This window comes from Delphinus delphis, chromosome 5 (assembly GCF_949987515.2).
Source record: "Delphinus delphis chromosome 5, mDelDel1.2, whole genome shotgun sequence".
Lineage (NCBI taxonomy): Eukaryota > Metazoa > Chordata > Mammalia > Artiodactyla > Delphinidae > Delphinus > Delphinus delphis.
In genome coordinates this window covers 2,569,741-2,594,296 of record NC_082687.1, presented here as the reverse complement: position 1 = coordinate 2,594,296, position 24,556 = coordinate 2,569,741, and the positions used below count along the sequence as shown (strand labels likewise).

The window sequence follows — 24,556 nt, the reverse complement described above, 5'->3', positions numbered from 1 at the left end:
GGAATGTTGGTCTGTGGCTCTGGCCATCATCATAGCTAAAAATACCCAGTGTCACAGCCAGAGAGTGGAGGACTTGATGTCAACAGATTCTGTGATAATGACACATAAGGGGGACATATTAATGCAACATTCAGCAGCTGGAAGGCAACTTAAGGGAAAACCCAGTCCCACTGACCAATTTATGAGAAACAATAAACTGGAAAATGAGGCTAGAAATAATGTTTATATAAAAGTAAGAACTAGGACACGGGTTTTTGTCTGTTTTTTTTTTTTTAGGGGGGGATGTAATATAGTTTATTTACCTATTTTCCCCTCAAGGACATCTTGACTGCGTCCAAGTTTAGCCAATTATGAATAAAGATGCTCTGAACATACCTGTGGAAGTTTATGTGTGGATATAAGTTTTCAGCTCCTTTGTGTAAATACCAGGAGCGTGGACTATACAGGACGGTAAAAGCAAGTTTAGTTCTGTAAGGAGCTCCCAAACTTGCAAAGTAGCTGCAGTGTCCACCTTAGCAATGTTTGAGCTCTTATTGCTGCACATCCAAGCCAGGATTTGAGGTTGTCAGTGTTCTGAATTTTGGCCACTCTAATAGGTGTGCAGTGGTATCTTATTGTTGTTTTAATTTGCATTTTCCTGAAGACATACAATGTGGAGTATCTTTTCAAATGTGTATTTTCCATTTGGTGAGGTGTCTCTTAAGGTCTTTGGCCTAATTTTTTTTTTTTAGCATCTTTATTGGAGTATAATTGCTTTACAATGTTGTGTTAGTTTCTGCTGTATAACAAAGTGCATCAGCTATACGTATACATATATCCCCATATCCCCTCCCTCTTGCGTCTCCCTCCCTCCCTCCCTATCCCACCCCTCTAGGTGGTCACAGAGCACCGAGCTGATCTCCCTGTGCTATGCGGCTGCTTCCCACTAGCTATCTATTTTACGTTTGGTAGTGTATATATGTCCATGCCACTCTCTCACTTCGTCCCAGCTTACCCTTCCCCCTCCCCGTGTCCTTAAGTCCGTTCTCTACATCTGCGTCTTTATTCCTGTCCTGCCCCCAGGTTCTTCAGAACCACTTTTTTTTAGATTCCATATATATGTGTTAGCACACGGTATTTGTTTTTCTCTTTCTGACTTACTTCACTCGGTATGACAGACTCTAGGTCCATGCACCTCACTACAAATAACTCAGTTTCGTTTCTTTTTATGGCTGAGTAATATTCCATTGTATATATGTGCCACATCTTCTTTATCCAGTCATCTGTCAAGGGACGCTTAGGTTGCTTCCATGTCCTGGCTATTGTAAATAGGGCTGCAGTGAACATTGTGGTACATGACTCTTTTTGAATTATGGTTTTCTCAGGGTATATGCCCAGTAATGGGATTGCTGGGTCATATGGTAGTTCTATTTTTAGTTTTTTGAGGAACCTCCATACTGTTCTCCATAGTGGCTGTACCAATTCACATTCCCACCAACAGTGCAAGAGGGTTCCCTTTTCTCCACACCCTCTCCAGCATTTATTGTTTGTAGATTTTTTCACGATGGCAATTCTGACCGGTGTGAGGTGGTACCTCATTGTGGTTTTGATTTGCATTTCTCTAATGATTAGGAACATGTTTTTTTTGGCCCACACTTATTTCATCTAGTTCATATTTGTCCATGTCTTTATCATGATCTGGCTCTGATCAAAGTCAGATCTATCATGGGGACTCCTTGACAGTTTTCCCATGACTCATGCAAACATCAGTGATTATTCTTTACCTCCATAACTTCCATGCCATGCTCAGTGGCAAGGTCCTTAGTCCCAGATACACACTGGAGGCCCCTGGGCAGCATTTAAAATAATATGATCATACAGACCTATCCCTAGAGATTCTGATTTAATTAGTCTATTGTTCTTAAGCAGTGATTGTTCTTAAGAATTTTTAAAAAGCTCTCTAAGGTATTTGTTTTTCTCTTTCTGACTTACTTCACTCTGTATGACAGACACTTTGTTATAAAGCAGAAACTAACACACTATTGTAAAACAATTATACTCCAATGAAGACGCTAAAAAAAAAAAGCTCTCTAAGGGATTATAATACGTGGCCAGGGTTAAGAACCTCTGCTCTGTGTTATGCAACACTGTGGTTTCAGCTGTGTACGTTTTCAGACACTCAAGAACATAAAAATCTAGAATCAAGAATAGAAAGTTTGGAAATAAGCTTAGAATATATTAATGTATTTTTCTCAGACAGGAATCTGTCCTATTACATTTCTGATGGGTAATGATCCAGGGATGGTAAAGTTTCAGTGCTATTACATTTCTGACAACTCCAAACTTTTTTCTTAGTCCAAGCCAAAATGTATTTCCTTTTCACTCAGAATTTCTCTGTATTTCTGTTTTTGAAGAAGCTTTAGGACTGGATAGTTTTACTGAGTGTTTATTCTTTTATCTTCATAATTTCCCTGTAAATACTAGTGGATTTGTCCACTAAACATCAGTATTAAATATTTTTAGTGGATACACACTTTGAATTATTTTATTTTTATTTATAACAAATCTGCCTGTCCCATTTTTGCACTTAAACAGGTCTGAGTGTTCTGGTCTTCAAACTCTTGAGGACAGAAAGCTTCCGTTTACCAGGCTTCTGGTTCCAAAGGCGTATAGCTGGTTGTAAGTTGCAGTTTCATTCAACTGAATTGGAAAATCAAAAGCCTATGTTTAATAAATGAACATGGACCCCAGTGAGTACCCATTATACGCTCACTACACTGGTATCAGCAGAGTATACAGAAGTATAACAATAGAAATAATAATGACAACTTACATTTACATAGTATATTATATAGAACTACACGTTCCTTGCTTTGAAAGAGCTCTAAATGAGTTATAGAGATGTGAATACAAGAAAAAATTGTGAATGACCCAGGGCAACACGTATAATAATTTCTATGGTAAACTATGGGTTCTGTTGGAGTAGAAAGCATAAGGAAATTAATAATGGTAAGTATTTATGAAAGCTTTCAGAAAAGAGGAGAACTTGAAAATGACTCGAACTGTGTCTTGAAATGTTTAGATAGAGAATATGAAGGATAAGTAATGTGTTCTATGTAAGGAAGATGGCGTAAGGAAGTGTGTGTGTGTGTGTGTGTTTATGTGTATGTGTAGAGACAGGAAGGGAAGAGGATGGGGGTAGAGGGAGAGAGAGAGGGACAGAGAAACCGAGATAGATGAGAGAGGCAAATGCAGACTCTGAATGGAAGGCAGGTGAGTTGACATTAGGAGGAAGTAAAGCTAGGTGGTGTGGAAGCAAATCGCATAGTGATGAAGAGCGCCAGCTCTGAAGTGAGGTTGTTACGGGTTTATTTTTTGTGTTGTCATTTTTTAACTGAAATATAATGGACATATAATATTGTGTACCTTTAAAGTGTACAATGCGTTAATTTGATACATTTAAAAATTGTAATATGATGACCACCGTAGCATTAACTTGCACCTCTCTCATGTCACATAATTATCATTTCTTTTCTTATTGGTTTAAATCCCTACTTTACTCTTACTAGCTATGACTGACTGTAGGTAAGTTATTTAATCTCTGTGAACCTTAGTTTCCATATCATTAAAATAAGAACATTACCACCCCTACCATATTCTGCATGGTAACTGAGATAATCCCTGTTAGGTACTCAGCTCAGTGTCTGTGTCAATAAATATTAGCTAAGACTTAAATGAAGATGAACAAAGAAATCATACATTTCATATGGTGGGAAATTAGCTCTCCCTAAGGGTTGCAAATCAGAGAACCATATTTGAGTTTGTTTAGTCCAGCAAAGTAAAGGCAGAGAGAATTTAGAGTTTGAGAGACCATGGAATTGAATATTTCAGTGATTCAGACTTGAAGACATAGAGCACAACACTAGTGGCAGCAGAATTAAAAATGATAAGAGTGATGAAAATTTTGAAGAAAATTTTGCACCACTATGATAATAAAAGTTCAAGTCATAAAATAGGATAAAGTCTCTGAGTAAGAAAGTGTAGTGGCTGGGCCTTTAGTAAGAGCTTTTGATGGCCCGCACTCAGTCTGACCGATGGTTAATGAGTTCCTCTCCGTTGCAGGCCCTCAAAAATCACTTAACCAGGGCATCGTTGATTATTGATATTTTCATCCACTGCTTTCTCCATCTTTCTGTCTTCTGGTTGGCCTTCGCTCCTTCTTTCCATTTTTAGTTTCACATTGGCTGAGTTAACATAGGCATAGTTTCTCTTAAGCAGAGGTGGAAGCTATTATCTTTACATTTTTTGTGGGTTTTTTTTTTTTTTTTTGCATTTTTCTCATTTCATCACTTAATCGAGTGATCTTTCAGAGTGAAAATTAACATGAGTCAAGCTCAGAATTAGACACTTCACTGCTGCTTTTGACATTTGATTCTAGAAGTACATTATCAGACACATTGAAATTCTAAATGGCTTAGTTCTTTATTTTTTAACATCTTTATTGGAGTATAATTGCTTTTCAATGGTGTGTTAGTTTCTGCTGTATAACAAAGTGAATCAGCTATACGTACACATATATCCCCATATCTCCTCCCTCTTGCGTCTCCCACCCACCCTCCCATCCCATAACTAATGGCTTAGTTCTTACATGAATATATAGATGTCAATTATATGTTCATTTCTTTTCTTTGACTTAAATTTTCTTCTTTGGATAGATATTATCACATTAGTTTCCCCTATAATGGGAAACATGCAGGGAAAAAAATTACATACATAGCTTTTTTTCTCTATGTTCAATAAAATAACTTGCACTCCAGTGATGATTAAGAGGATAGTTGTCCTTTTTTGGAATGCCATAACTAATGGATAGAGGTTCTCTCTTTATCTTCATGCTTTGAGTTTGTGGTCGTGTTTGGAAAATATGACCACTGGAGTTCTAGGCTGCAAATGATATTTTCCAGGTGAGCAGAGCCTCCAAAGATATATAATTTCCCCTCACATTTTTATTGTTTGCCTTTTCTATTCAGCATAAGCAATTGTGATCCATGCTTTTATTCCTTTTGCTCAGAAGATATTGGCGACAGAAGTCAAAAGCAGTGAGAGAATCTGCCTTTTCACCGTGTCCTAGGTGAGCCTTCTGGAAGTATGTACTTGATGGTAAATGAATGTTTATGTAGTTACAAGGGGGAGCAAGTAGCAACAAAGATGCCTAGCAGATGGTGTGCTTCAAAGCTTTTGGCGTTGTGGAGCCAACGTGATGGTCGTTTCTTGGGCTCTGGGCCCGGTAGAAAGACCGTGTGATCATTCTATTACTGGAGTGATGAGAATTGCAGCCTGTCTGATTCACAGCTGACTTTTGCCAGCCAGCACCACGCAAGCCTTGCACAGATGCAAATATGGAGTCGTTATGGAAATGAACCTTCACTCTCATTAACTCACACAAGGTGTTTATGAGGGTCATCACGCCCTTCCTTTGGCACCTAGGTGAGGTCTGCTCCTTCAGAGATGGTGCTAATTCATTATCAGCTGGGATTTTTACTTTATTCACAGATGGCTTTCTGAAACCTCCCAATGTGAGAATGTGAGAAAAACAGACACAGTTTTTTAAAGATTTAGTAAATGACAAATGGGAACCGAATCAATTCTCATGCATAACAGAAAGTGGATCCATTGTATATATACACTCTCCTTGTTATTCAGGACAACTATTATAATGCTATTTAAGTAATTTAGTAGCCAACACATGTATATAGATATAAACCCATTGCACTTATATTTATAACTAGCATTTAAATTTTTTATATTTTGGAGGAAAATACAGTTTGTATTTTGTCTATGTCTGCTTCAGATAGGGATAAACTAACAATCTAATCCTGCTTCAAGTGAAAATACATGTCTAGAGGTTTTAAAAAACTAAACCATAATTAAATAAACTAAATTGATTAATTGGAATAAACAATCAGCAGTTGACTACCTGCTCATAACTGGTAGAGATTAATTCCTAAACTTCAAAGGGTATGGAAACAGGGCCTTTTCAAAAATCAGAAGAAAACTAGGCTACTTTGTTTTGAGCAAATATATTTTGAAGGCGTAGCTTTCCTTTTGAATTAGATATTCTTGGAAAGGCATGAAAAACATGCAGAGCTGTAAGCACAGTAATAAGTATGATTTAAAATGCTGCTTTTACAAATTTTATCCTCAGGCATTAACTTTGATATTTACAAATGAGAAAATGATAAACGACTTTCATTAGTTTCACAATGCCACCAGGAAGAAAAAGGAGTGTTTTTATTACAGTATTCTTTCCTGCAGATAATAAATTCTCACTTCTTATAAGATGAAGTGCTACAGTTTCTATCTTTAAGAGAAAGAAATGTGTGAGATTCATAGTCTATTGGTAAAACAAAAACAGCCCCATCAAACGCTGTTTCAAATCCCTGAAAACACTGTATTCTAATCTTTTCTGTATTCATCGTCCTATATTTATTGGTTAACATTTACTTCTAGCATTTTCATAGTGTATGATGTCAGTTATACATCGTTTATTTATAGTATTGATTAGGGGAGTGGAAAGATGAAGTGATGGGAATGGGAATGACAGAATTAATCAGCGTTGTGTACAAGAGCTTATTTGATTCAATCATAAGTCAGTAGTTTAGGATAAAAGTGGGTTAATAAAAATCATAAAATAGTTTCAAAAGATTCAACAGTGAACATTTCAAAGAGTCTAAAATTTGTGTAGACTTTATAAGGTTGTTCATATTTTATTAAGTTAAAAATATATTTGCCAATTTCAACACCTACTAATTATGAATTTTTTGATCACTAGAAAAATATACAAATACAGCTTATTTTTCTCTTAAAAGATAGAAATTAAGTAGATGTGGTTCATTTCTATGAAAGTTATCCTTGTAGGAAAACATTTTTTATACTTCTAGACATAGAAATTGGTATTTTCTATCTAACTCTCCTTCACTAACTAATTCATTCTAGAAGCATATTTTTGGTTCCCTACCATGTACCAGCTTTCGAAAAGACATCATAGTTACCCAGGACACCACGAACTAGTCTTGGGTGGGTCTCATTTACAAAATGCAACTGTATCATTTTACCTGCACTACTATGAATTAACTATTTCCACATCTGAAAATACAGTATATTTTGCAACTTAGTCTATTTTTTAAGAGTTTACAAAGAAATCACACTGTTTGAAGTTAGACATTAACAGCATACATCAGAGATTTTTTTTTTTTTTTAGGGTAAAATATTTGGGACTATAATCAATGACCTAAAACCATGGGGCTTCACTATGCATTTGCCTTAGCACTCTGGTGAACTAAAAACAGTTTTCTGAGTTAAACTGGAGTCAGTCTCACATTTGTGCTCTTGGCCCACTTCCATGTGACATGGGAGCCCCCACGCATCTTGTCAAAGAGTCTTCTCAGCCTTCTGCATCTATATTAGGTAATAACAACTGTTCCCCAGAATCTAGACTTTTGCTAAACTGAGAAAGCGTTTCTCTTTAATCATTAAAATATACTGTTTATGTTCTATCTACTATTTTAGGGAAGAAGAACTCACATTTACTTCTATTCGATATCTATCATGTTTTATTTTAAGAAACATAACAGGTAATGTGAGATTCAAATTTGCTCCAGGTCAGTACTTTTCAATGCATAGGTCACAAGCCATTTGTGGGTCAGGAAATTAATTTAATAGTTCCTGGTCAACTTTTAAATAGTGAACGATATTAAAATAAAATAGAAATGTCAGAGTACATCTCATAAGGGTATAGACTGTTTCATTATATGTGTGTTTATATTTCTATGTACTAATGTTTCTTTTACTATAATTCATAAAATACTTTGTTTTATCTTTATATTTTAATCCATAACGACATTGAATGATGTGCCTGGACTCTATAATTCTGGTACCATATAGAAATTATTATTGAATTCTGCTTTGGAACATAGGGCATCATAAAACAACAGCTACATGAAATTCTGTTGTGTATTTATTTAATGAATGAAATAGTAGATGCTCTTATTTCCTGAGTACTTGGACCATAATCACTACTTTACAAGAATCCACAAAATCCGTAGATAAATAGAATTTATCTGTTTTCTCAATGCCAGCAATGATTCTTTTGACAAGTTTACTAATTGTCTTTTTTTTTTTTTTTCCGTATAAACAGGCAGGAATCTTGGAACAAAATTTGTAGACTCTTTTCTAACAAGTAGACAGGATCTTATGGTTTATATATTATGCATTAACTTAATACTAATTTTATTTATATTTTGAACATTTAATTTTTCTCTGCTCTATTCATTTATTTTTTAAAATGTTGACTTACAGTTAGAAGTTTACACATTAGGCATGGAATAAATACAGCCATACATAGATACCTTCATAAATCAATCGTGAGGAATGAAAATGATGTTTGATTCGTCTCTCATGGAGTCATTATAATAACCAGCTAACAGTGGGACTGATGCCTTCAGGCATGGCCTTCAATACAAGTTATGACAAACTAGATGATCTAAATGTTTTGGCCAGGAACTTACGTTTAGACCCTTAGATTCAATCTTTAAAGGATTAATAAATATCTGATTGTGTAGACTATATTCAACATACAAAAGTATAATCATTTAGTGTTTACAATATGTTTAGTGTAAATATCAAGATTGTAGAGTTTGGAACCTGAATCTATGGATTTCCACTGTTTTCTGTCACTTAGTAGCTATGTCACCTGGAGCAAGGTATTAACCCCACTGTTGCTGAATTCTATTCCTAATGTGAGGACCAGAGTAGAGTCTCTATTTTAGGGTCACCTAAAGGATTAAACTATTGAATGTTGGCCGTGCTGAGAACACTAAACGGATCACTGAAATTGTGTACAAGTTTAGTAATTATTTCCATCCTACCCCTGTCCCCAACCAAAGTTCCTTTCATAAAAACACTTCCTTTAATGCCTTTCTCTTTTCTTTTTCCTTTTCAAGACTCAGGTCCTCCTACTTTTCAATGATATGCCTTTCAAGAAGTTCAGAAAACCCTGCCACTTGGTTCAGTAAATTGATTTCCTTAAACATTCTTTCTAGTTTGGGGAAATTTCACTGGAGCATTCTATATATTAGAGAAAAGTGAGCACCTCAGGAAGTGGGATAAAGAAATGAAAAGAAAGATTTCCAGATGGGAAGAATACGAACTTGTTCTGTGAGTTCTAGCATCACTTTGATTTATGTACTTGTCTTTATCTTTTGCTTTTAAACCAAAGACATGTTTTATACTTAATAATTCTATTGCTAGGTCTATGTTTTTGCCCAAGATAATACTCAGAGGGCAGTGAAGAGGTTTATGTGTGTTTTTCAGTTTTCACTAACACCTACTGAATACTAGAGTTCATGTTTTTATGGCATTTCATAGAATGAATCTGATTTCTTCTTTAAAAACATACTGTTTCTCCTACACATCTACTTTCACTTTCTCTTCCAATTTTCTCACTCGTCCAATTTTCTTATTGCATTTTCCCTTATATTTAATATCAAGAAAATAAAGAAGTGTTGGGCCCCTCACACATCTCCCCTCTACAATACTGTGAGTGCAGAAGCCAGCCAGTGGGCACAGTTCTCACTCTTTGTAAGGAGAAATCAGGAACCCATGAGAGGAAGTTAATACACTAGCAAGAGACTGAAGCCACAGTACATGAAAGGAACCGTGGGTTAAGGAGGTGCAGGAGAGGCTGGTCCTTTCCTCACACTGTTCCCTTCAGAAAAGCAGAGCTATTTGCATTCCCCTGGATGTGATGCATTCTTTAATTGGAAGCCCACTACCTACTTGTCTGCCTACTTGCCCATCAAGTACCAACACTGTCTTGTCTAAGAAGACTTTCTTTTTATTTTGTATACAATTCTTAAGCATTACACTCCGTTTACAGTTACCACCAACACTTGGCTATCTTCCCCGTGTTGTACATACATCTTTGTAGCTTATCTCACACCCAGTAATTTGTCCTACCCCTGTACTGCCCCTCCCCCTTCCCTCTCCCCACTGGTGACCACTAGTTTGGCCTCTGTACCTGTGAGTCTGCTTCTTTTTGGTTATATTCACTAGTTTGTTGTATTTTTCAGATGCCACCTGTAAGTGATATCAGACAGTATATTTCTTCTCTGTCTGACACACTTCACTTAGCATAATGCCCTCCAAGTCCACGAGAAGACTTTTGATGCCCTGAGGCAGAGTTAGGCTCACCTTCCTCTGGGCTCCCAGGCAGCCTCCACTGCAGCAATGTTCCCCCGTCTCTAAGGGGTGCTTGGCCTGAAGTCCCATAAGAACAAGTTTCTGTCTTTTCATCACTGTATTCCCAGATCCTACTGAAGTACTTATAATACAGTGGGCGCTGTTGCATTGGCTGCATCAAGGATTTAAAGACGAGTTGAAGAAACGTGAAGCTTTTTCCCTTTTTGATTAAAGGCAATTAATATTATCGACTGATGCGGAAAAAAAACTATCATTGGTTTTTTCGTGGCCTTTTTACATGAGTCACTCTTTGGAACAACATATAACCATAAATAAAATTAAGAAATTCATTTCTATGTATCACATTTGAATATAAACTTTGTGACATTCAAATGGAAAATGAACTGGCTTGCACTGAATAAAGCTCATGGGTACTTACTATGCGTGCACTAATTTACTAATGGTTTGTGGCTGATTTAGTTAAAAACCAGATAAAACTGAAAAGTTACTGTATGGATGCCACCATATTTAGTGCAGTCTTTTCTAGTAAATATTCCACAAACTGTTCAGAGAGAGGATCTGAAACAAAGTAGCAAATACATTTGGAAGATGTCGTATACATTACCTTGTCTTAGAGACTCATAACTTACATTAGCTTATTAAATCCTCTGAGAAGCCTTTTTTCTTTTTTGAAGTGTAGTTGATTTACAATGATGTGTTAATTTCAGGTGTACAGCAATGTGATTCAGTTATACATTTATATATAAATACATATATAGTATATATATATGTTTTTTCAGATTATTTTCCATATAAGTTATTACAGAATATTGAATATAGTTCCTTGTGCTATAGAGTAGGTCCTTGTTGTTTATTTACTTTACATATAGTAATGTGTATCTGTTAATCCCATACTCCTAGTTTATCCCTCCCCCCCTTTCCTTTTTGGTTACGGTAAGTTTGTTTTCTATGTCTGTGAGTCTATATCTGTTTTGTAAATAAGTTCCCTTGTATCATTTTAGCCTCTGGGAAATCTTAAGAAAAGGGACATATAACTTTAAAAATATATTTTCTAAATGTGTTTGACCACGATAACCTCCCAAGGGTTAGTGTTTCTAGGAAAACACTTTTAAGAACAACGAGGTAGTGAACTACTTGTGTCATTTTTATGAACACCCTGAGAAAGAAAAATAAAGAGAAGGTACTTAAGCAGAACATGGTGCTCTCTTGAAAGTTCTATTCTTCATATTAGAAAATATTAAAATTGAACTTTTAACACAAAAACTACCCGTAGCAGCTGTTGCCCTAGAGTTAGGCATCTGGGAAAGTAAATATAAAAACAGGTCTGAAACTATGAGACCAGTAAACGGAGAAATAGGGAGGAGGAATCTAACAGTGATTGTTTTCAAGGGGGTAGCCATTAAATAAAATGGAACAGAACTCCAGGAAAAAAGAACCCGGCTTAAAGGGTGCAATCAGCTTGAAGTGAAAAATACACATGCCCATTACTCAAAATGTTCCTCACCTATTTTTCCAACCAGCAGATTCATTTCTTTACACCTTGAATGATAGGAAGTTGGGAAAGCATATTAGATCACCACAAATTAGAGATGTTTTTAGAGGTTAGAGTCAAAGTATCAAGCTATTTATGAGAACAGATTGATGATCTCTGTTTGTCTGGTCTGCCAGGTGGAAGTCATAAATACTGAGTTTTCTCACTGTAGTGTATATTTAAAAAAATAGGATCTCAGCTACCATGGAAGGTTTGCAGTCTCAGTGTGTAGTGTTCTAAGGTTGCATATTGTTTTGACTGCACTCTACATCATATGCTAAACCTCTCTAAAGCACAAATGGGAACATATTTCCCTGCAGATATTTTCTAAAAAAATAAAGAAGAATTTTGCTTTTATAGATGCTAATACTATATTTTCCAAAAAACTAAAGAGGAACTTTGCTTTTATAGATGCTAATACTAATTGTTGGGAAAGTATTGTTAAATTCTAACATTTATAAAAAGTAATCACGAGGTAACGAATAGAATAGAATTCGGAAACAGTATCAGAGATCTATAGATTATTATTATGGGATTCTAGTATTGAAAACAAAACAAACTTCTAGCACCTTCCAAGAAGAGGAACCAGGGTGTCTGGATGTCCTGGAAACTATAGCGAATAATCTATTGTCACTTACTAATAGCTTATCAGGAATAGATAGATTTGGAATTCATTCATTCATTCAAAAACTTTCTTGAGTACGTATGTGATGGTCTTCATGCTAAACAATGAGAATGTAATAGTCAATCTGACAGATATGGTTCTGGAAATCAAGAATCTTACAGTCTAATGGGGAATATAGAGAAGAAGGCAGGAAGATACATTTTGTAGAATATATTCAATGATAATTGTATAAAATATCTTCTATTGGAGGAGGTTATGGTCAGAAAGAGATTCTCAGAGAAACTGATATCTAATTTGCAAACCAAGGTATGAGTAGGTGCCAGAAAGATTCAGACAAGAAGAGAAAATGAATTAAAGCAGAGAAAAGAAAATTGTGTGTGAGGTCTTAAAGAAAAGGGGAATCACAAAGTATAAGAGATGAGAGCATTCAAGACTGAAAACAGGAGATAGTGTACTAAGTTACTGTAGTATTCTGGTAGAAAGTCGAGCTAGGATAAACTAGGAGAGAGGCAGAAAAGACAGAATGAGTAAATGTGTTGGAAACATAATAGGTATGAAATAGATAACCTCTATTGAGCACTGTCTGTAGTAAATACTTTTCATTATGGTATTTATTCCTGCCAAATGTCTGTCAAGTAGATACATTTCTTACAAAGAAAACTTGTTTAGAATTGTTTAAGTTTCACAGCAAAATTGAGGGGAAAGTACAGAGATTACCCCCTGCCCTCACCCACGCACGGCCTCCCCCCATATCAGCATCCCTCACCAGATGGTACATTTGTTACAAGTGATGAACCTGCATTGGTACATCATTATCACCCAAAGTCCAAAGTTTACATTCGGGTTCACTTTCGGCATTGTACATTCTTTGGGTTTGGACAAATGTATAATGACATGCATCCATCACTAAAGTATCACACAGAGTATTTTCACTGCCCGAAAAATCCTCCGTGCTCTGCCGATTCACTCCTCTTTCCACACCAGTCCCTGGCAACCACTGATCTTCTTACTGTCTCCATGGTTTTTCCTTTTCAAAAATGTCACATGGCATAATTATACAACACGTATCATTTTCACTCAGCCATATGCATTTCAACTTTCTCCATGTTTTTCCATGGCTTGGTAGCTCATTTCTTTTCAGTGCTGAATAATATTCCACTTATTGGACCACTGAATGGACCAATGCTTATCCATTCACCTACTGAAGGACATCTTCCTTGCTCTCCCCAAGTCTTGGCAATTATTAATAAACTCCTATCAATATCCATATGTAGGGTTTTTTGTGGATGTAAGTTTTCATCTCTTTTGGGTAGATACCAAAGGGCATAATGGCTGGATTTTATATTAAGAGCATGTTTTGTTTTGTAAGAAACTGCCCAGTTGTCTTCTAAAGTATCTGCACCATTTTCATTCCCACCAGCAATGAAAGAGAGTTCCTGTTGCTCCACAACCTCACCAGCATTTAGTGTTAGCGGTGCTCTGGATTTTGGCCACTGTAATAGGTGTGCGGTGGTATTGTGTTTTAACTTTCATTTATCTGATGGCATATGATATGGAGCATCTCTTCACATGCCTATTTGCTGTGTGTATATCCTCTTTGGTGAGGTGTCTGTTAAGGTCTTTGGCTCATTTTCTGTATGGGTTGTTTGTTTTCCTTATTGTTGAATTTTAAGACTTCGTTGTACATTTTGAGTAGTAGTCCTTTATCAGATGTGTCTTTGCAAGTATTGTCTCCCAGATGTGGCTTGTCTTCTCATTCCCTTGACATTGTCTTTTGAGGAGCATAAGTTTTTAATTTTAATGAATACCAGCTTATTTCATTCATGGATCACAGCTTTGGTGTTGTATCTAAAAGGTCATGACCATACTTATTTTCATTTTGTCTTCTTCTATGTTACATGTTAGGAGTTTTATAATTTAGTATTTTACATTTAGGTTTGTGATCAATTTTGAGTTAGTTTTTGTGAGGAGTGTAATGTCTGTGTCTAGATTAATTTTTTTTTTTTATATGGAGGTGTCCAGTTGTTCCAGCACCATTTGTTGAAAAAACTACTTTGCTCCATTGTATTGCCTTTGCTCCTTTGTCAAAGAGCAGCTGACTACTTTTATGTGGGTCTATTTCTGGGCTCTCCATTCTGTCTCATTGATCTCTCTCCCTGTTCTTTCACCATACCATGTCATCTTGGTTACTGTAGCTTAATTAGAGGTCTTGACATTGCGTAGCAACAGTCTTTCAATTTTGTGCTTCTCCTTCCATATTGAATTGGGTATTCTGAGTCTTTTGCCTCTCCATGCAAACTTTAAAATAACTTTGTTATTATCCAAAAAATAATTTGCAGGGGTTTTGCATCAAATCTATAAATTAAGTAGGGAAGAACTGACATTTTGATATTATTGAGTCTTGCTATGCATGAATATGGAATATTTCTCCACTTAGTTTTTCTTTAATTAAGGTATATATATATATATATATATTTGTGGTACACGGGCCTGTCACTGCTGTGGCCTCTCCCGTCGCGGAGCACAGGCTCCGGACACACAGGCTCAGCGGCCGTGGCTCACGGGCCCAGCCGCTCCGCGGCATGTGGGATCTTCCCGGACCGGGGCACGAACCCGCGTCCCCTGCATCGGCAGGCGGATTCTCAATCACTGCGCCACCAGGGAAGCCCGAGGTATATATTTTTAAATTAAAAATATTATTTTAAAATTATTTTTAGAAGAAATTTAAAAATAAGGTATCTAATGTCAGAGAAACTCAAGGTCACACAACTCTAAGAAGAAGAGTAGGGATTTAACTCCAGACTACCTGATTCTAAAGTCCACTCATTTCTCCACTTTTTTGAGAAGAGAAGGAATCCATTTGATGTAGGGAGTGGCGGCAGATAAGGGCTAAAGTATTGTGCTTAGTTTTCTTGTTTGTGTCGCTGGGTAGATAATGTCGTTCAATGAGATGGGGAACATGGGGAGAAGAGTAAGCTGGGGAAACACAGTGAGTTTAAGGACAGGTTTTTCATGCATGAAATATTCTTGGGCTATACAAGTGTAGATACAATATCTGTGCTATATAGATAGAAGTGTACAAGTGTAAATTTTCATTAGATAGTTGAAATATACATCTGGGGTTCAGAAGAAGGAATGGAGCTGTAAATGTAGCTACGGGGACTGTTATTGTAAATAGCAGACAGAAGTCAGCATTTATGTCCGTTGGTGAGGTCAGAATACTGGCATCATATTAAAACAGTGACGAGACCAGAAATGTGTCTTGACTGATCATGGCTGGAAGGAATTGACCTATGTAGCACCTCCAAGGGTCTGTCATTCAAAAACATGCTTTGCAAAACCTAAGAGATGTCCATTCATACATTCATTAATCCATTTATTCATTCATCCATCTGTGACATGAACTAGTGTAATAAGCTAATTCAAATGCACAATTCATTGAGAAATCCTATAAGAGAGGATAGTATGGTAGAAGAATGTATTTACATTATTCTCTGCTTTTAGATCCAAAACACATGAGTTTAATTCTCTTATGAGAATAGCTCCTTGACAATCATTTGGGGAGCAAACTGACTCAGTGAATCAATATACACTGACACAGAGGCTAGCATGATTCAAAAGGAAACTACGGCTGGTCCATATTGTAGAGGACCAGTTGATGTGGTACCCAGAAGCAAAAAACACTTTCCCAAAAAGGGCCATCTCTGAAGGTTACAGGTCGACTCTTCAAAATGCCACACCCCCACAAATATCATGCCAGAGGTAGGCTCTCAGAAAATGCCTGAGCTTCCGTTAAGACAGAGGGAATAAATATGCTGCATTTTGGTTCTCTGTGTGTTTAGACCTTGTTGCTATTGTAGAATTTTCCTATAGCTAATTTCCATGGCTCTCATTTATTTGTCTTTAACCTTTGGATGCCCAAAATAAAACAATAATTTAAGAATATCCTAAATTACAAAGGACATCAACCAACTTTCCTGCTACTTGAATGACCATTTTTCTCTACTGACAACTTAGCTTCTTTTGCACATTTAAACTTTATATTATTGTATTACAGAAGAATCTGAATATGCTATTTGACTGCTCTTATCCATCAACAATACTGATGTAATTACTTTTCTTGCTGATATAGATGAAGATTTTACTCAGACTGTAACCACTGGTAACTGCATGCTTAATGTTATTATGCAAACACATATATCACATGTCTTATGTGAGGGCTGAACATATTCATAAGATTATTCTTGAATAAGGTAAACAGACCAAATTGGGATTTCCTGCACATTGTGGGCTTGCTCTTCCAAATTGGCTGGAACCAAATATATTTGTTTATTGAAAGCTACCAAGGATATTTCCTTGAATTAAAAAAGAAACCTCTAAATTGTTCAACAATAATCTTAAATCACTGCAGTTAGTATGAACACATTATTCTGTTTGCTTTGGTAATAGTGTTGGGAAAGATCCCTTACTCAACAGTGCTTCCATGTGGAGGGTTATCTATTAAAGTGAAACTTCTGGACCCTCTTTACCCTCCCACCCTCTCATCTGTTAGCTGACTGGTGAGGCTGAAAAGAGGAATAGGTTCTGAGTAGCTTAATTCCTCCCTCTTTCTTCTTTCACCTTAAAAACATGCATAAAAGAAACATCCTTCTGTGCTGCATCTCTATGCTTTATGCTTTATAAGAAAAACAGAACAGAAAGCATGTCTCTTGAGTGCAGATGTCCAAGAAGAAAAAAACAGGAAGTAGCTGGCTACCCATGACCAGACTAATAATGGGGTACCATCAGGACATTAAATTAAAATAGGAAATTAATTTTGTCCCAATACTCAAGCCACATTCTAAGATCTATTTCATTTATAGTGAAGATGACATTTTGTCCCCAATATATTTATTCATTTCTCAATTAATTCAGAAGAGTATATATACACTCTTCTATATATATGTATATATATATATATGTGTGTGTAAGTGTTTGTGTGTGTGTATATATATATATATATAGAGAGAGAGAGAGAGAGAGAGAGATTCTTCAAATTTTACAAGAATAAAACATAAATAAATTCAGTGAGAATATGTGAGCATTTATGATATATTCATAACTTCCCTAAATGCTGTGGAAAAAAATAAAATGTATTTCCTGACCTCAAAGGACTTACAGTTTGGGGGAATAAAAGCCAATATGCATGAAGCATATGGAGATTAAGAGGTTATGAATACAATAAAATTTGGAGAAAAGAGAGGCAGTTTGAGCAATTTTATATAGTTTTATAGGGGTGACTTCAATAACGTAGCATAAATAGAGAGCGGAAGGAATGTCTTCCGGGTTGGAAGAAATTACAGGATCAGAGTTAATGAGCTGGGAAGACTGTAATTGATCATTCTGGAGAGATGGACAGCCCCCGCCTGATTGCAGTGGAATAAAGCTTCACTTCCTGGTCAGAGATGATTATCAAAATAAAGAACTATGTTTGTTAGGAATACGATGTGAAAGCACAGTTTACGTATATTTCGTAATCTCCCGTTGGTTCTGAATCTGATACACTGTTATAATTTGACTGATCATGTCATTATTTAGTTGCATTTTTATTATGTATGGCTAGACAATAAATATTCTGTCTTCACAACACCTCTTCAAGAAGACATTTACCTAGGGCTCTTTTCTAAAATCAGACTAGTCTGAAATCCCATGACGAAAAAGTACAATGTACCAAAAATATCATTATGTATACATCACTACCAATAGACTTAATTGTATGTGTTTCCTTGTAATGGAAATATATGATAGCACTGAAGAAAGGGAGCACTTTGAGATTGTAATGTTGTTATTTTCAAACTGGAACAAATTCATTCTAATTTGTACACCTTATTGTGTGTTGCACTGAATAGCCTCATTGGGCTTTCATTGAGCTACAATCCTTCTATTTATGTAAATTTTAATTTTGATCTCTTCAGGCAAGAACACGTATAGGATGAAGTGTTATCAGAGGTGACAAGATGGTAATAAATATAAAATTAAGGCAGCCTCCTAATTTTGTAGACAGTTTTCTATTATGCTTACTTGGCTACAGTACTGTAAGCTCATAGCACAAGTGGCAGCTTAGTTAATCAGAAGCATCGTAGAGTAATTTATTATGACAGAACACCGTGTGAGCTCATTAAACACAGTGACTTCTCATCCCTGTAATCTTACTTACTTCCTTTTATGATTCTCGTCTACCAAATCTGAGGACAATGCAAGAAAACACAGAAAGAACCAAGAGCCGTGCCTAGCATTATACACAAGCATCTAGAAATCTGTTCTCATTAAAAAGTGGCAAACATAAATACTTTAACTAAATTACACTTAAATTAGCTACATTTATCAATCATGAATTGAAACACTATACATTTAATTATCCACAGTTTGAAGATGATGAAACTATAAAACAGACTATATATAACCAGAATTTTTACTAAAACTGAATACGATTATGTAAAATATGGAGAATTCACTAAATTGTACAGGGTAATTCTTCACAATATTTGAACAACAACTCACGTATAGGTTATAAAATGTAAGAATATGAATTCTTTTATATTTCATATGTACTTCTTTTTCCAAAAATCATAGTATACTCTTTTATTTAGTTCTACCTTACTCGTTCTTTGCTCAGGTAGTTTGATTGCTTTACTAAGACTTTAGGATTACAAGCATCTTGCACATTTCTTAAGGCAATCCAATGTAGTTGTGGACATGTACAGGGTTAATTTCAGACAAACCTGGCTCTGAATACTGGCTGTGTTACTTAACTAACTATCCATTGGTAAGTTACTTAGTCTCTATGAAGTCCTAATATTCCTTAACATGAGTATTAAAGGAAGCATTCTCTCAAAGCCATAGCATCTAGAAGGGGTATATCACTTGTCAAACACTTTGCATCTTTGGATATTTATAAATAAATGATAACTGCATAGCTGAATGACAGAAAAATGTTAAGGAATAGTTTTTATTTTTAGTAAAGAATCAGGAAAAGAGTTGGACAAACAAGTATCAGAATATTATTTTTGTCTCAGTTAAAAGAGATCCAGAATTAGGCATCAGTGTTGGGACATCGAGTAAAAGATAATAAAGATACAAACAACCATTTTCAGGGGGAAAAAATATGCTTTTATTTTAGAGGTTGAAACATTAAAACTGATAAGCGGATGCTATAAAATTATGTCGATACATTTGACAATGTAAATGAAATAGACAATTAAAATAAGCAATACAAGAGTGACTCATAAAAAATAGAAAACTTTAATAGTTCATTATTCAAATATTGATTCAGTAACCAAAGTCTTCTCATCATTAGAATTTGGATTCATTTTTCTTCAATGGTGATTTCTAACAAAGATTTGAGAAATAGCTTCAATTTAAAAATTGCTATACAGTAGTGTAAAAAAGAGTATTTCCTAATGTATTTTATGAGGGTAGGCTTTTTTATGATAGTAAAATCTGATAATAACTATGTAAGCATGGAAAACTACAGACTATTCTCTGTAGTAGGCATACATGTAAATACCCTAAATAATGTATTAGAAAACTAAATTCATAAATACAGAAATGTTTTATGTCTTATGATGACCAATTTTATTTTATCCAACTAATATAAGATGGTTTACTATTAGGAAATCAATCATTATATCCATCATATTAACTGATCAAAAAGTAAAGCAAAACTTACGATGATCTTAAGGTAGAAAAAGCTTTTGGTAATATTAAATATTCATAAATGATGAAACTATTAAATTAGAAAAGGAAAGGAAATGCCCCTTCTCTGATAAAGAATATCAGCAAAGCCAATTTACAATAAATATCACGTTCAATGGGAAAGTGTTGAAATCTATCCCTCTGAGATGTGGAGGGAGACAAATATGCCATTTATTGCCACTTGTATCTAATTATATACAGGGGTCTTGGCCAGAGTAGAAAAGAAACAAAGGTGTAGAAAGGAAAGCTCAAAGTTGTTATTCTAAGGTGGTATGATTGTACACATAAAAAAGAGAACAGAAATGGAATATTACAATTTATAAGATAATTTAATAATGTTACTATATGCAGAATTAATATATAAAGTATAATGCATCTAGAAATAAATCTGAGATTTTGCATAACTCAAAGAACAGAATTGTGAAACTATATGAAGATACATTTGATAATTCTTAGTAAATTGAAAGATATATCTTGCTCATGGATTGGAAATCTCACTATTATAAAAAATCACATCTCCCCAAATTTATTCACAAATTCAAAACAATCTCACTCAATTCCAATAGGCTTTTTTTTCTCCAAAGTGGAACATGATAAGTTGATTCAGATATTTATTAAGAAGCACAGAATGCTGAGAATAGGCTTAGTGATCGTGTAGTGGTAAAACAAGTTGGAAAGATAGGCCTTACAATATCGAAGACGTATATTATGGAAAAGACATAAATAAACAAATGGACAAAATTGAAAGTCGCTGCACAAATGAAGGCTCAGGTGGTCAATACACATGATATATTCTCCATTTCATGAGTGATCAAAGAACTTACAAATTATAAACACAGTGAGATTCTACAACACACGTGCCCAATGGACAACATTTTTCAAATCGGACATCCTGAGACTTGGTGAGGCTTTGTAGCAAGAGCTGGAGAGTTTCTGGAAAACTTGTACACTATAGATAAGAGACAACTGGTATACCAGGTTGAGACACCAACTTGGCACTAAACAGTGAAGTTGCATATGCTCATATTTTACAACTCAACTATTTTACTCCTAGATAGTAAATCTAGGGGAATTCTTATTGGTATGGACTGAACGTTTGTGTTCCCTCTAAATTCGTGTGTTGAAGCTTCAAATCCCCAATAGGATGATATCCAGAAGTAAGACCTTTGGAGGATAAGTAGGTGGGGAAGCCATCATGAATAGGCGCAGTGTCCATGAAAGATGAGGAGACCACGGCTCTCTCTCTCTCTCTGCCATCTGAGGATACAAGGAGGAGATGCTTATCTGCAAATCAGAAGAGGATTCTCATCAGAGCCTGACCATGCTGACACCTTGATCTCAAACTTCCAGCCTCCAGAACTGTGAGAAATAAATGTCTGTTGTTTAAGGCAACTAGTCTGTGGTGTTTTTGTTATAGCAGCCTGAGCTGACTAAGAGAATTGTATACAATACTCATAGCAGCATTGTGTATTAAAGCCCCAAATTGGAACAACTCAGATATGTATAAATATTAGAGCAAATAAAATTGTCATGTAGGCATAAATGGAATACCACAGTGCAAAGAATAAGAACATCTATATGCAACGACTGAATGAATTTCACAAGTAATATTGACTACAAAGAAGGAGATCATAGAAGAATAAGAACTACGTAATTCCATTTACATAAGATTCAAAAACAGACAAAGCCACACACACACATTGTGTAGTCATGCTAGTTTGTATGCATGCATGTATGTATGTATGTATATACCTGTATAGACATATGTGAAGAAGGGGGTGTATAAAGTAAAATTGTTTGAAGTAGTAACAGAATGATATTTCCTAAGTATGTGTATAGATGTATGTGTATATATGTTTATGTAGTGCATTTATATGTATATATGTGTATGTATGCATTTATTAAAAACTTTTTTTTTATTTACAAGTTTTAACACATGTACATTTTTTACATGGGTTGCTGTGCAAAGTTTCATTTAGAAGAGTGATAAGTGCACAAAAGGTGACAATGAAACATTAGACAAAACGTTTACAAGCCTCCTCCCGTGCTGCTACTTACAGGTACTGACTGTCTAAAAGTATAAATATCCAAAGAAAAATTGAAAACGTTGACTTTAAGATTCTTATAAAACTTAAAGGAAATAAAAAACTAAAGTATGCAGCATTAACACAGGATTTGAGTGGAAAAGAGTTTACCATAGATATGCTCCCTTCCATGAGTTGATTAAAACTCTAAAACAAGATGTGGGATTGTAATTTTTTTTTTTCTAGAGTAGTACTGCTCTTTTAAAAATGATCTCCAACCTTCCCTAGCCTAAAAGCTAGTGATTATTTCCATTCCTCTGCTCTCACACATCTTTGAAAAAAAAAAGCAGAAACCCAGGAAACTTCAATATTCTGAAACTTATGATGGGGGTGGAGAGGATATGTCAGTTACTACAATTGCTGCACCCCTTTAGCTGAGCCCTGTAGTTTTCTCCTTCCTACCAATAAAAACCATCTTGTGTTGGATACTGTTTAGATCTTAGGATCAGAGCATGTTTAGCTTCCATTGCTCTTTCAAAATGGATGTTTATATGGATTTGTGTCCCTGCTTTTTACAGGCCACATTTATTCTAAATCCAACACAAATGAAGGACCAGTTTGTGTATGTGTGTGTGTGTATATATATATTTACCTCTAGAGAAAGAGACCTGTGACTTGGAGGTATACACATTGCACTTTTAAGCCGCTACCAGTGTTTTAGTTCTTAAAAATAAGTTCTCAATACATTAAGCATTAACTTTGTTTTTATTCATTAAAATGATTATATATTTTTTGTGGTGGTATAAATTGCATGCATTTAACTGTATGTATATTACACTGAGTCTGTGTGTTTGTTTTTAAGAAAGAAACCTCCAGGCCTTAGATTGGAGCTTATCTACTTTCTTTTTTTAGCATAGTTCTAAAGGTCTTCATTTTATTCCATGCCAGCCTATGACAAAAAAGAAACCTTTTTTTTTTTTTAAATTTCCAGCATAAGGGCCAGATGATTACATTGTAAAAGTTACAGATGAAGGTACAGAGCTACAGAAATTAAGCAGACACAAGTATGCACATAGTACAGTCTGGGAGTATTTAGTATAGACACAAATAGCCTTATAACATTCAACATTTCCTTCCAGAACAAGTCTTTATACCTGTAAAAATATTAATAATGATCCGTAGTCTTTTAGCAAGGGTTGCATGGTGTTGATCATACAGTGTTTAAGAAGGTCAGGAAACATAATGTATTCTAATAAAACAGCCACGAATATTGTATAATGAAAAGAAAAAGCGCAAGAGATTTATAAAGGACACTTGGGTTATTTGAACAATGTAGACTCATGAATATATATACAAGCTTGGATACCTTAGCACTACTCTCTCTACAGAAAAGGAAATTAAAACCCAGAGATGAGTACTGATTTCCTCAAGGTCCTTGTGCAAATTACTGCAAAGCTACTTTTAGCTATCAAGTCTCAGTTCCCTAAATTTGCACCACCCCTTACCTTATTCCCTCAAATTATAGATAAAGGGTTTGCTATTACATTCATACTTATCATCCTTAAGATACATAGTAAAGTCAGGAGTAAGAAAATTATGGTAATAATAAGAGGCAATATTAATGAGTTCTTATGCTGTGCTAGCTTCTGTTACAAGCATGGTAGGAATTAATATTTGTAAATATTCATTTAAATTATGAATTTAAATGTAAATTAAATTCATTTATATTATTTAATACTCATTAAATATTATTAAATATTCATTTAATATTTGTACAAGCTCTATGAATTAGTTCATCAGTTATCTATTGCTACAAAACCAACCACCTGCCAAACCTCTGAAGCTTAGAACTGACATCCGTTTTCTCTGCCAGTGATCTTTTTTTTTTTTTAACATCTTTATTGGAGTATAATTGCTTTACAATGGTGTGTTAGTTTCTGCTTTATAACAAAGTGAATCAGTTATACATATACATCTGTTCCCATATCTCTTGCGTCTCCCTCCCTCCCACCCTCCCTATCCCACCCCTCTAGGTGGTCACAAAGCACCCAGCTGACCTCCCTGTGCTATGCGACTGCTTCCCAGAACTTCGGGGCAGGACAGGAATAAAGACGCAGACGGACTTGAGGACACGGGGAGGGGGAAGGGTAAGCTGGGACGAAGTGAGAGTGGCATGGACTTATATACTCTGCCAGTGATCTTCTGATGTAACAACTTGAGCTGCTCTCTTGGGACTGCGGTGATTACCTTCATTTGTGCTTTGACTGAGGCTGTTTCTGTTAAAACGTCCTCACCTGTGTACCTGGTGGCTGGTGCTGGCTGTGAGCGGGACTTTGTGAGTCCAGGAGGCAACATGGGACCCTTCACATGGCTGCCGTGTCCCCCAAAGGCAGGTTCCAAGGCACA

General features: G+C 35.5%; 1 long non-coding RNA gene across 1 annotated transcript in view; it reads left to right on the top strand.

Moving 5' to 3' along the window:
- Positions 1 to 24,313, top strand: part of LOC132425263 (uncharacterized) — a 118,805-nt gene extending 94,492 nt beyond the window's left edge. Inside the window, exon 3 of the long non-coding RNA XR_009519410.1 lies at positions 24,184 to 24,313. This is a non-coding gene — a long non-coding RNA (uncharacterized lncRNA). The remainder of the gene's footprint in view (positions 1 to 24,183) is intronic.
- The last annotated feature ends 243 nt before the right edge of the window (positions 24,314 to 24,556 follow it).